Source organism: Littorina saxatilis, linkage group LG4 (assembly GCF_037325665.1).
Source record: "Littorina saxatilis isolate snail1 linkage group LG4, US_GU_Lsax_2.0, whole genome shotgun sequence".
Classification (NCBI taxonomy): domain Eukaryota; kingdom Metazoa; phylum Mollusca; class Gastropoda; order Littorinimorpha; family Littorinidae; genus Littorina; species Littorina saxatilis.
Window position 1 is genome coordinate 56287487 of NC_090248.1, and position 14777 is coordinate 56302263.

The window sequence follows — 14777 nt, forward strand, 5'->3', positions numbered from 1 at the left end:
AATTTTGGTCAAGTAAAAATTTTTTTTTTATAAAACGATTCAAATTTACGTTCATCTTATTCTCCATCATTTTCTGATTCCAAAAACATATAAATATGTTATATTTGGATTAAAAACAAGCTCTGAAAATTAAAAATATAAAAATTATTATCAAAATTAAATTGTCGAAATCAATTTAAAAACACTTTCATCTTATTCCTTGTCGGTTCCGGATTCCAAAAACATATAGATATGATATGTTTCGATTAAAAACACGCTCAGAAAGTTAAAACGAAGAGAGGTACAGAAAAGCGTGCTATCCTTCTCAGCGCAAGTACTACCCCGCTCTTCTTGTCAATTTCACTGCCTTTGCCATGAGCGGTGGACTGACGATGCTACGAGTATACCTCACGCCGGAACCTCGGCTGTACCCGCGGATAACCGCAGGCTCTGCAGACTGTTCACCGCAGACAGAAATTGTCAACATGAGTGGTGAGTGTCTGCAAAAAATCGTCTCTGCTTTCTCTAAAATGACATATCATTACAAAACTATTGTTTGTACTTCAACCTAAGGTATTATAGCACCCTACCATCGATTTAATTTTTTCCTTTCGTTCGTATGTGAAGGCTGAGCTTCGAGTATTTGTGCATTTCCTGTAAAAAGTGCCAAAATTCTGACTTTACACATTTATTACGGAAATCCAAGCTTATTAAACAAGTTGCAGAAGTCAGAATTTTGGCACTTTTTACAGGAAATCCACAAATACTCGAAGCTCAGCCTTCACATACGAACGAAAGGAAAAAATTAAATCGATGATAGGGTGCTATAATACCTTAGGTTGAAGTACAAACAATAGTTTTGTAATGATATGTCATTTTAGAGAAAGCAGAGACGATTTTGTGCAGACACTCACCACTCGTGTTGACAATTTCTGTCTGCGGTGAACAGCCTGCAGAGCCTGCGGTTATCCGCGGGTACAGCCGAGGTTCCGGCGTGTATACGGTCTTGCTGAAAAATTGCATTGCGTTCCGTTTCATTCTGTGAGTTCGACAGCTACTTGACTAAATGTTGTATTTTCGCCTTACGCGACTTGTTTTTTCTTTTGTACATTCTCAGCAGAATTCTTTTAGTTCAACCCAATGTACTGCCCAGATAACATCTTGTTTACTGTCGGCGTTGTTTTCATGCATTGTACCACGTTCTATGATGTTTTGGATACATAAATAACAAGTCGCGTGAAGCGAAATTATAAAAAAAACGCTGGCGCTGGACCCGACTACTCTTCAGACTGGCTCGCTCCCCCAGTATGAAAGTTTTTGTCTTGTGCACGTGGATTAAATAAAAAAAATAAAAAATAAAAAATATTTATTTATTTAACAATTAAAAAAATTATTAGAGTAAAATAAAACATTAAAACGTTCATAATAAACAATAGTAAACAAGAATTTAAAAAAAAAAAAAAAAAAAAAAACATAGACCACACATGCCGGGAATCGAACCCGGATCACTTTGGCCATAGGCGGACGTGCTACGACAACTTTACTAGAGTTGTGCGCCTTGAATCACTGTGTCCCTGTCGCTCTCTCTCGTGCTCTCTGTCTCTCTTTCAGTCTCACCGAGACAAAACACTGCATTGTAGTTTCTTTGCCGAGACCAAATCCCCACCCGCTGCTGCGCTGGCTTGCTTGCAAATCGTCTCGCATGCGATACGCATGCTTTTCTCGTGATCGGCGGTTCTTTTTGGCGAACTGCCTCGGGTTCAAGTTTAGGTCGCTCCAGGAGAAAAAATTCCTGTGGATGTTGGCCTTTAAGTCTCCAAATTTGCAGAATGTGCACTTGCAATCACCCAAATAAATTAAAAATGCTGACATTTGTAGAACCTGCATTTGCTATCAATTCATTGGGATTTACCTGTCAAGTGTGGATAAAGTTGTCGATTCCTGAAAACACTCACAGCAGCGGAAGAGAGTGGACATCCCCCTATCTGTCGCCTTGTCTGCGGAAGGGAATGACGTCTTCCTATGTGAAGAAAATGAGGAAAAAGAAAATGAGGAAAAAGAATATATAGAGTGTACACAGGTGAATGGGTAAATTTGAACTTTAGCGTGTTAATTTATAGTGGACATCCTCTGATCTGTCGCCTTGTCTGCGGAAGCGAATGACGTCTTCCTATGTGAAGAAAATGAGGAAAAAGAATATATAGATTGTACACAGGTGTATGGGTAAAATTGAACTTGAGCGTGTTAAATTCATAGCTCATATTTCAGAGGCATTTAAATCTCCAAATACGCTAGCAATCACCCAAATAAATTAAAAATGCTGACATTTGTAGAACCTGCATTTGCTATCAATTCATTGGGATTTACCTGTCAAGTGTGGACAAAGGTGTCGATTCCTGAACACTACCAGCAGCGGAAGAGAGTGGACATCCCCCTATATGTCGCCTTGTCTGCGGAAGAGAATGACGTCTTCCTATGTGAAGAAAATGAGGAAAAAGAAAATGAGGAAAAAGAAAATGAGGAAAAAGAAAATGAGGAAAAAGAATATATAGATTGTACACAGGTGTATGGGTAAATTTGAACTTTAGCGTGTTAAATTCATAGTGGACATCCCCCGATCTGTCGCCTTGTCTGCGGAAGCGAATGACGTCTTCCTATGTGAAGAAAATGAGGAAAAAGAATATATAGATTGTACACAGGTGTATGGGTAAAATTGAACTTGAGCGTGTTAAATTCATAGTTCATAATTCAGAGGCATTTAAGTCTCCAAATATGCAGAACATGCACTTGCAATCACCCAAATAAATTAAAAATGCTGTCATTTGTAGAACCTGCATTTGCTATCAATTCATTGGGATTTACCTGTCAAGTGTGGACAAAGTTGTCGATGCCTGAACACTAACAGCAGTGGAAGAGAGTGGACATCCCCCTATCTGTCACCTTGTCTGCGGAAGAGAATGACGTCTTCCTATGTGAAGAAAATGAGGAAAAAGAAAATGAGGAAAAATATATAGATTGTACACAGGTGTATGGGTAAATTTGAACTTTAGCGTGTTAAATTCATAGCTCATAATCTCATAATTCAGTGGCATTTAAGTCTCTAAATTTGTAGAACGTGCACATGCAATCACCCAAATAAATTAAAATGCTGAAATTTTTAGAACCTGCATTTGCTATGACACAAATTAATGAAATATGCTGAAGTTTGTAGCACAATCATCTGTCAATTAATTGGGATTTACCACCTGTCAAGGGTGCACAAAGTTGTCGATGCCTGATCACTAACTGCAGCGGAAGAGAGTGGACATCCCCCGATCTGTCGCCTTGTCTGCGGAAGCGAATGACGTCTTCCTATGTGAAGAAAATGAGGAAAAAGAATATATAGATTGTACACAGGTGTATGGGTAAAATTGAACTTGAGCGTGTTAAATTCATAGCTCATAATTCAGAGGCATTTAAGTCTCCAAATTTGCAGAATGTGCACTTGCAATCACCCAAATAAATTAAAAATGCTGACATTTGTAGAACCTGCATTTGCTATCAATTCATTGGGATTTACCTGTCAAGTGTGGACAAAGTTGTCGATTCCTGAAAACACTCACAGCAGCGGAAGAGAGTGGACATCCCCCTATCTGTCGCCTTGTCTGCGGAAGGGAATGACGTCTTCCTATGTGAAGAAAATGAGGAAAAAGAAAATGAGGAAAAAGAATATATAGAGTGTACACAGGTGAATGGGTAAATTTGAACTTTAGCGTGTTAATTTATAGTGGACATCCTCTGATCTGTCGCCTTGTCTGCGGAAGGGAATGACGTCTTCCTATGTGAAGAAAATGAGGAAAAAGAATATATAGATTGTACACAGGTGTATGGGTAAAATTGAACTTGAGCGTGTTAAATTCATAGCTCATATTTCAGAGGCATTTAAGTCTCCAAATACGCTTGCAATCACCCAAATAAATTAAAAATGCTGAAATTTGTAGAACCTGCATTTGCTATCAATTCATTGGGATTTACCTGTCAAGTGTGGATAAAGTTGTCGATTCCTGAACACTAACAGCAGGGGAAGAGAGTGGACATCCCCCCTATCTGTCGCCTTGTCTGCGGAAGAGAATGACGTCTTCCTATGTGAAGAAAAAGAAAATGAGGAAAAAGAAAATGAGGAAAAAGAAAATGAGGAAAAAGAATATATAGATTGTACACAGGTGAATGGGTAAATTTGAACTTTAGCGTGTTAAATTCATAGTGGACATCCCCCAATCTGTCGCCTTGTCTGCGGAAGCGAATGACGTCTTCCTATGTGAAGAAAATGAGGAAAAAGAATATATAGATTGTACGCAGGTGTATGGGTAAAATTGAACTTGAGCGTGTTAAATTCATAGCTCATAATTCAGAGGCATTTAAGTCTCCAAATTTGCAGAACGTGCACCTGCAATCACCCAAATAAATTAAAAATGCTGACATTTGTAGAACCTGCATTTGCTATCAATTCATTGGGATTTACCTGTCAAGTGTGGACAAAGTTGTCGATGCCTGAACACTAACAGCAGCGGAAGAGAGTGGACATCCCCCTATCTGTCGCCTTGTCTGGGGAAGAGAATGACGTCTTCCTATGTGAAGAAAATGAGGAAAAAGAAAATGAAGAAAAAGAATATATAGATTGTACACAGGTGTATGGGTAAATTTGAACTTTAGCGTGTTAAATTCATAGCTCATAATTCAATTTTATTTCTCAAATAGATCAGATATATGTAGCCGTTGTAAACTTTGCGATTGTGAAAAAAATGTATCGGCAGAATACATCGCGCGTCGTGAATCGCAGCGCTCCTCGTAGCGCCGAACGTTGTAAATCGCAACGCTGCACAACGCGCATCGCGCTGTGAATCCACTTCGGAAAAAAATCTCAATCTCTAATTCCCCCCCACCCGACTTCCTCATGTATGGCCTATGCGAAAGAGAATGGCAAAATCACAATGTCGTGTGAGACACGTGGTGAAAACATTCTTCTCTACAGCTATAGAATAAACCCAATGCTTGATGCAGCGTTGAAAGGCCCTGGCGTGGTTCTTAGAATAAAGCCTGGAATAAACCCTGTGTGTCCTGTCTCATGTCCCCACACTCTTGACATACAGGTAAGTGTCACCCAATGAACAGACTTTCTTGTAACTTTTATTCGTCTATTCGATGCAACTGTTTGGTACTCAACATTTGTACTTAATCGCTATGGTGAAAATCTGAAAGAACAAACAAAAACCATACTCAGAACATTTGTGAAACAAAATACTTTTCCAACTCAAAGGAAGTAATCAAAATCACACTCACTAAACCACCTTGGAGTGGAGTACACCAAAAACGAAATGAACAAATATGTACGATTTTCAACAATTGAAAGGTTTTAGGCAGCAACTCTTCTGCAAAATCTTGTTAGAGCGTCTTTGCTATTAACTAAACTATTCTCAACGAAAAAGATATCTACAATGATGTCAAACTGCCTACAGTCAGTTGCTGACGTAAACACAACAACACGTGGCACCAATCGAGTCACAAACTCTAAATGCAAATGAAAGGCATCAAAACCAACCTAAATCATAGTCATGGTCATATAAAACCTAGAATATAATCATACTGAGTTGTTATTCTCATATGTACAGAATAAAATTGCTTACTTGTTGTGTTTTTACCGGTTTAGCAAGGTTTGACAGAGCTGGGAAGCTCGGCAGCTGCTGTCGAGACGACACTTGCGAAAGCGAGGTCGGAACTTTACAGTTTGCGGATCGTAGCACAATAGGAACAAAACGAAAGTAAAGATAAATTCTGGTTACAGTACACTGTGGCAGATTGGTTTCGGAACACTTTAAAAGAAGGAGACTGACTTACCTGTCGAGCGGCTTGTCGATGCCGCTTGTCGAAGTGTGATGTCCCGATAAGCTTATTCGGTTTGAGCCAATGGGAGACCCGGTTCGTTTAACAGCCAATGGGGAGGCCTTCCGGTCGCCTCGTCTGCTAGAACATGTCGCGCCAGAATGCCAGAAAAAGCCATTTGGCTTCGGAATCGGCTATTCTAACCGGGCGCATCGTGCGCGCCGCAAAATGTTTCTTGATACCCCAGAGATCGGGGCCCAAATCGGCCGGGTTTGGGAGGAGATAGCGATGCAAGGCCCCAAAACGGTCGCGTATTATAATATAGATGGTACAACAATACAACGATAAACAATAGGGACACGAACTCAAGCGAACGCTTATATTACGCGCCATACGTAGTTACAAATTAACAAAAATATGATGTCGGACAAACATTACTTATAAACTATGGAACTATCTAGGTAAACAGCATAGTTGAAGCACAGGAGAAAGCTAGCAGGAGGAAGAGGGGCAGGGTGGAGGTGGGACGAAAGAATGGTAGGTACATATGAAAGATGAAGGTGGTTAGCGCATACAAAAAGAATATACATAGTACATTGTAAACTGTAATCCAGTGGCAAATAAGCAGTAGTTCGCTGAATATATAATTGAAAAATGTATATAAAATAAGGGTTATTGGCATGGATATGCGTACTAAGTCAAATTAACAAAAACGACCAGATTTACAGATAAACGATTGGACACTTTCAAAAATAAGCTTGTTGGTGCGAAGAGAAAGGTTTTCGCTACCATTTAACAATATTTCAACATGTCTGTAATGTACAGGTAGTGCATTTATTGTAGATAGGTGAGCGTCTACGTACAGAGGGCAATGTGTCAAGTAATGGTCAGCTGTTTCGTGCAGGTAGCCGCAAGCGCACTGCGGATTTTCCTGTAAGTGGCGTTTGCACAGGTCAGAATTCAAGTTACTCATGTTTAGGCGCATTCTGCAGTGATGAATCTCTTCCAGTCTTTTACCACAGTAGTAATAGGCCGGTACGTTATAATCAGGAATAGTTAAATAGTGTTTGAATTCGCTGATTGAGTTAGTTGTTTTGATGTTGTCTGGCAAGTTGTTCCAAAGGACAGTGGTAGATGGTATAAAAGATCGACGGTATAATTCAGTTTTGCAAGTGGGAACTCTTCTTTCTGATGGTCTTCTTCGATGATAGGGGTTAACATCAGAAGTTAAAGGTGGCAAAAGTTGTGATAAGTAATGAGGACATTTGCCAAATACCATCTTGTAATATAAAATTAGTTTGTGTATGCTCCGTCTTTCTTTTAGGTTACAAAATCCGCTTTCTTTATAAAGCTTTTCGTGGCTGGTGCCGCGTACACCACCGATTATAGTCCGAATGGCTTCCAAATGTAATTTTTCCAGTGCAGTTGACCAGTACTCGGTGCAGTTGTCCCATAGGATGTCTGCATAGTCAAAATGTGGAAGAACGAAGGATTTGCACATAGTTTCCATAATTTCTATTTGGATGGCGTGGGTTGTGTAGAAGGATACTTTTTATGTTGAATATTTCTTTAGAAAGTATGGGCCGTTCATGAGTACTGTGAAGGTTAAGTGACGCAAAAGTGTGTACGTCATTTACTTTGGAAAGAGGCGGTAATGAGTTACTTCCCTTCGGGTCTCCTTCTATCACTGACAGCATGCGAACATGCGTTGGATTATTAAGCCGCCTTGTAAAGGGTGCTTACTGGATTTGCTCTGCCTGTTTGTCCGGGTTTCAGGTGTTTGTTTGTCTACCATGTCACCACGTGTAAAGAGCTCGGTCAATTTTTTTTAAATTATTTAATAATTTATTCATTTAATTTTTTTTAATTAATTCTTTCTAAAATTTATTTATTTACTTTAAACAAACAAACACAAATTATAATTTATTTATTTTAAAAAAAATCTCCCTCCCTCTGTCTGTCTGTCTGTCTGTCTCCGTGTCCCACCCCCATATTAGATTTCATATAATAATAATAGTAATATTACCAAGGGCGGCTTCGTGACCCCGTTAAGGTCAACACTTGTTATAGTTTAAGATTCTGTTCAAAAAACAAGATTTTCCTCCCTAATCATCTCTCGGCATCTTAACCGTTTAACAAATATATTGTATAATTGTTGATGTTGGTCAACGTCATCAAAACGCCACAATCAAATGCATTCGAAGATAAGAAGAATGAATGAAGCTATAACATACAATGTTCCCGGTTGTAGATGATGATGTCAGTGATGGTGTAGTTGTAACGCAGGTCCACCTGCCACCATGCATTGTTGTCGTCCACCGCGCTGTGCACACAGTTGGTTCCGGGCTGTGTTACACGTTTCATCTTATCTCCAATCCTGCCGTTGACCGCTGCGCAGGCCGGTCCTAAAGTTCCGTCCCTAGCGTTGCTGTACCGGGAGCTGATACTTGCTGTTTTACCGTACGCCACATTTTCTGTGTCAAAATAACACAATGACGAATTACGGATACTCATGTCATGTGTTATACAGTCTCTGTCTATTTCTGTGTGTATCTGTATGCCTGCCTGTCTGTCTGTCTGTGTCTGTCTCTCTGTGTCTGTCTCTCTGTTTGTCTCTCTCAGCTCTCTCTCTCTCTCTCTCTCTCTCTCTCTCTCTCTCTCTCTCATTATGTCGCTTGCACGCTTGGATTTCTCACTCCTGTAAGAACAAAACTAAAGATAGGGGACAAAACTCAGTTCGCAAAGTCAGATGTGTTATACATGAGTGTGGGCGATGAGTTACATGTTGCCCACGCCACTGTTTTCCTTAGTGTACTTCTTAGTTTATTTTGTAAATGGTAGAAGTTTGCTTTTTTTCAGAACTATTTGATCTGGCATGTGTAAATAATTATGAAGTTGTGTTTTGTGTGTGTGTGTGAGGCTCTTAGAACTAAGTATTTTAGTATTTGCGCCATAGAAATATCCTCATTATTTATGCAAACATCAAGAGCCTAGAGCAATTTCCAGTTCCAATTTGATCCCGCATTGTCAGAACGAGTACACCTTTCTAGGAGAAGGAAGTAAGCTGTAGTACGGTTACCTTTTTTACAGTTGTTATCAGGATCACATGGTTGATTGGCAGCACACCCACCGTCAGGTCCACTAACACAAGAACACTTCTGCGCCTCGTCAGCTGCACGCACGAGTGATACATTCTCAATAGAACGTGTTGGAATCAAATGCAGTTTGATAACGATAAAATAGCATGAGAGTATTATTTGAAAACAATAATAATTTTAATAATGAGTGTTATGAAAATAAGAGAAGAGTAGTTGAGAGACACAATGACTACAATGGTGTTCTAATGATTACATTTTAATTAATACTGTTATAATCACCGGTAGGATTACCTCAAACAAAATCGCCAAACGTCAGACACACAAGTTTACCTTTTGTTTCAACAGACAAACACACGAAATGCTTATGTCAAGATTTAATGTTAAATGTGTATTTGAACATCCAATCGTGAGCCAGGCATTGCGTTAAGAGACGCACACATCTCGACAGCAAACATTCTACATTTTTACCTGGATTTCCTTGTGCAAAAAATAGACATTTATTTCAAATTAATTAAATTAGCACGCATACATGCGCCCCAGAATACAGCTCAGAACAGGATGGTAAACGGCATGTGAGGCAACAATACTGAAACGTACAGTATGAGAGCTCGCACGGATACTTTTCATACCGCGGTTGTGTGGCGACAAGGACATGTTTTACACTGGGTGCGGTTATAGTGCAATACAATCCACCCGTCGCTGCACTTTTTTCGATTTAAACGTGTGATAACAAAAGACTGTCCGCCAAGGGTGATATCTGTATTACCACGTTTTCGACAAGCAATCTGTGACACACGTTTGGATGGTTTGGCCAAAGAAAACACTTTTCAGTCGTGTTGTTACACATAAAAAGACGCTTAAGTTTACACCTGTTATCGCTGAATTAAAGCATTCGACCAAAGAGTACTGGCAGGTTAGTTTCTTTTTCAATTTGTCAAGTGATACTTGTGGTCAAAACAAAACAAAACAAAAACAACGGTCTCAAATCGTCCCGTATGCTACACAGTTCAGGTTTTGTTTTATAATGTTGTCACCACACATCAGGAATACGTAAAATCAAGCGTTTGGAAGTTCAGTTATTTACTTTTTAAACGCTGTGTTTCGGTAATATTTACAGCCTGTGATTTGTTCATACCCAGATTTTGTTTTTGCTTCAGGTGAGTACTCAGTGCCTGATTATCTAAAGGCCCATTCGGCCTCGCTGTCTCCGATCTTAACAGGCCTTCGCATGAAATAAGACCCTCCCACCAAATTGGTCACATACCACAAATCGACACCCTGAGTGCTTGGTGTAGTGAGTTGGATTTTTTTCTATTAAAGAATTTCCGAAAAAAGGACCCGTACATTTTACGAAATTAATTCTTGAAAAACATACCACTATACACAAAGATATACTTTTACTATATAATCCTGCCCAATTAAAAAATAAAATAAAATACATAACTTTAAAACAAGTAGATAAAACTACTATTCACATACATTATTGAACAAGAACATACGTATTGGTTCATACAATAATACAGAATCTCTTGAAAGCTTCTTACCTCGTATTTCTTGCACACGAAGTAACATTATAAAGAATGCACACAACATAACACGGACAGCGTCCCAGGGCTTCATGTTGGGAGGACACTGTATTAGTAATTGACAGCACACTACCTTTCTAACAAGCGACCTCCTCACAGCTTATCTGAAATAGGACGTGTATTGAAGTTATCTTGAGCCAACAAGGAAGTAAAACTACTGCGGATCCTGTTATGTGGGTTAGTAAAATAAATAGTGTAAGTATGTTCCATTGCCATTCTTATGATTCTAGCGGGTAACTACCGTAAACTACCTTGTAAGCGCCCAACCAACTTATGCACGGATGTTTCCCCAAAGTAAGGTACTGTGCGCTGTGCAGGATCAGTTCCTCAATAAAAATGGTGATATGTGCATGTTCTCTTGGTACAAACATTTAAATATGATATGTTTATGTGCACAAAAGAGCGAACCTGTACGATGTATTTTTCTTGCGATGTGCGACTGCCTAAACTACATAGAATAAAACATGAAAACCAAACACGATTTTAGTAATATTCAAATGCACGCTGTGAAATATGACTGAGATGAACATGTGTTCGTAGAACCACCGCTAATCGCATTGAGAGTTGAATGAACACACATCCTAAAAACACAAAATAGATAATAATTGTATAGTTTTACTGATCCAAACCATTTGGCGATTAAAGGGGTAAGGTGTTATAGAGAGCTAAAAACTTACAGACGGAAATGGTGCAGTCAAACACTGGTTTGTTCACTTTCTCCCTTTAAATCAAGCAAAACAGACCTCTTCAACTTCAGAAGAGCCTCCCAAATGTCCACCTTCTTTTCGCTGGGATATCCAGATACTCCAGTGGCAAGAGTCTTAAATCAATATTATAGCTGTCTTTTAGCATCTAGTCTTTATTCCCATGGAAGAAAATGCCTCTTGCAGGGTGCAGAACAGTCCACACCATCCAAAGTAATAAAACCCGTTGACACAACTGATCGAAATCTTGGGGTTGGGCATTTACTAGTCACTATACCCTATACAAAGACTTTGACCAAAAGGAGGAGGTGGGCGTTTAATCGATACTGGGAGCTTACAAGGTAGTTTACGGTATTAGTCGCATAGCGCTTTACTGAAATCTTTTGAAGAAACGTACATGCGCATAACCTTTCTTGTAACGACTTTAAACAGTGGTTGGTTGGTTGGTTGGTTGGTTGGTTGGTTAGTGTTTTAAACCTCTCAACGATCGATGTTATCATCCAAGACCAATGCATGTTTTTTTATATCTCAGTTTACATGATGGTTTCGGGTTTACTCGTTCTGTTTAGGTCTACCACAGTAAAAATATAGAAGGGTCTTAAAAGGTCGTCTGTTTACATTACATTGTTTTACTTCAAATCTCGTTAAAATCTTGATCTCCTGTAAAAAAAAAATTCTTGTCCGGGAGGACGTCTCCATGCCATATAGTAATACAAACGATTATCATGATTGGACAGTCACAAGGATTATTAATACACTCTTGCAACAATTTCGTATTTTAAAAAGAAAGGTTGTTCTCTGTCCTGTACAGTGAGAAATCCGATGTTGCTGCTTAGATGGTTTGACGCATATGACCAAGTAGTGGTCAAGAAACAAGTTTAGCTCAAAGTCAATCTAGAGACCACGTTTCACAACATGTATAGTCTCAAGTGGCAAAATGCAGCTTTATAAGTAAACGACGAGGCGGTTCAAGTTGTCAGGTAAAAATCCCGATCGAGGCATTCAAAACTGAATAATGGTTATGCTTGTTCGCGAAATGAATTCAGCTAGAATATTTATTCTGCACAATAACCAGCCAGACTGTTGGTTTTTGATATGCTCAAGTGTAAAGATGATTTAATTCCAAACGTACTATATAGGATATACTGTGCCTCTAACACACACACACCCACACACACACACACACACAAGCGCACACACACACACACACACACACAAGCGCACACACACACACACACACTCACACGCACACACACACACACACACACACACACACACACACACACACACACACACACACACACACATACATTTTCTCAAATGATACAGTCAGATGCTTAAACATGCCGTGCCACTTTGGTTAACGAACAGGCCTTGCCAAGTCAAAGGTGAGGAAGGAAAATGGTGACAACAAAAGAACACTCCTTTAAAATCGGTGTGAGGCAAAATACCTTTGATAGTTGTTTCTCGGCAACTACGGTGCGCTACACCGGTTTCTGTTTTGAATTCTGAGTCCAAACTTTCCCGGTTACAACTACTAAGCTATCAGTGTTTCCCTTTTATTGTCGCATAACTTGTTTTCCCACTGCTTTCGCCTATATTTCTTTAAGATGAGTAGAAATTACAAAAGTTAAAACGATGATAGTGAAAAACAGTGAACGGGCTCCAAGTTTTAGGAAACATCATTTGGTAAAAGTAGTGTTTGTTTAAAAATCGAACGAAGACAAAATAGAAGTCAGGAAGAGTGTGTTTTATATTTTATTCGAAGAAACATCCCTGTCCGACTTTTTAAAACTAGGTTGCTCTTTGTTTTTAGTTTGTTCTTATTATAAAGCTGTGCAGATGTATTTATTTTTGAAGCTTTAAAAAAAAAAAAGCCCACCCGAAGTTACGGACAATCCGTTAATTATTACACTTTGTGCACGACTACCGTCTTTCTATTGTCTTTTTTCCTCGGCTATAATTTCCGTGACTCAAAGGGCGGAACAGAATTGCACCCAGGAAGCCTGACCTTCAGGTTGCATTCAAAGTCCTTTACACTTTGTATCCGATAAAATTTAATACGTCTGTATTTCATGGCAAGGTCAGAGTTCAGGTTGATAGAAACATTGTTGATGCATATTTTCCCAGACTTGACCTGAATAGATAATCGAACGGCAATTATGATGTGCATGTTAATATTAAGATCCGAAATAAGGAAACTTCCGTCAAGTTTTCAAATGCAGTTGGAACTTTCACTTTGTTTCCAAACCAGGTGCACGGAATTTTATATTCCGGAATACTGTCTGTTTGAAAGTTTCTTTGAAAACATAATGCGGGCGTTAAACTTGTAACACATTTATTGTATCTCAGACGCTGTTTTTTGACGTTTTATGGCCAATTTGACCTAAAAACGTACGGCACATTCGCTGTGTTGTTAAAAGTTAGACACTCCTGCTGGAGAACAGCTCCTGCATGAAATCGCCAAACAATCCCTTAACAGTTTGATCTGGTTTTCGGAATGATATGTCACAACACAACAGGATGAGCTTAACATTACAGTTTGAACGTTTTAAGTTATTTTCCTCTAACAAATATGTGCAGTCTGTGGATTATCAATGCACCCAGTCTCCGTTTTTGTTTCGTCATATTTTGTCAAACCTCAAAGCAGTGGAAATTGTACGCATTTGCAAAATCACAGGTTTGAGTTCATAAACCCACACGGGTACTGTTGCTTTATATCTAGGTCGCCGCCAGCACTGAAAAAAAATATGACCATGACCAATCAAGACTTCAACGCAGAAGACTTTGCGTGAGGACAGTTTTCGTCCATTAACATGGATTTTATCAATAACCATATTTACGGAGCATGCATTTCCCAGTTATCAGTGAAGGTGTGTCTAACTTAAAGGATAGCCAATGTTCTATGGAGTCTTTAAGGTCAAATTCGCCAGAAAACTTCTCTTCAATTCGTCTATCACACGCGTTAACATTTTGGGATGTGGGCCTATACGTATCATGCTTAGTGCTATTGTCGGCAACTTGACTTCAAAACCGTTGATATTATGTTGTTGATGTCTTGCGTTCATGTACGTTTTGTCGGGTTTGCTTGCTTGCTAAATGCATTTCAATGTCAATGTTCTAATTGCCTGCTGGTTTGCTTGTTTTGTCTGTTTAATTTATTCTTGTTTGTTGGGTTTGTTTGTTGGGTTTGTTCTTGTTTGTTGGGTTTGTTTGTTGGGTTTGTTCTTGTTTGTTTGTTGGGTTTGTTTGTTGGGTTTGTTTGTTTGTTTGTTGGGTTTGTTTGTTGGGTTTGTTTGTTTGTTGGGTTTGTTTGTTTGTTGGGTTTGTTTGTTTGTTGGGTTTGTTTGTTGGGTTTGTTTATTTGTTGGGTTTGTTTGTTTGTTGGGTTTGTTTGTTTGCTGGGTTTGTTTTTTGGGTTTGTTTGTTCTTGTTTGTTGGGTTTGTTTGTTCTTGTTTGTTGGGTTTGTTTGTTCTTGTTTGTTGGGTTTGTTTGTTTGTTCGGGTTGTTTGTTGGGTTTGTTTGTTTGGTTTGTTTGTTGGGTTTGTTT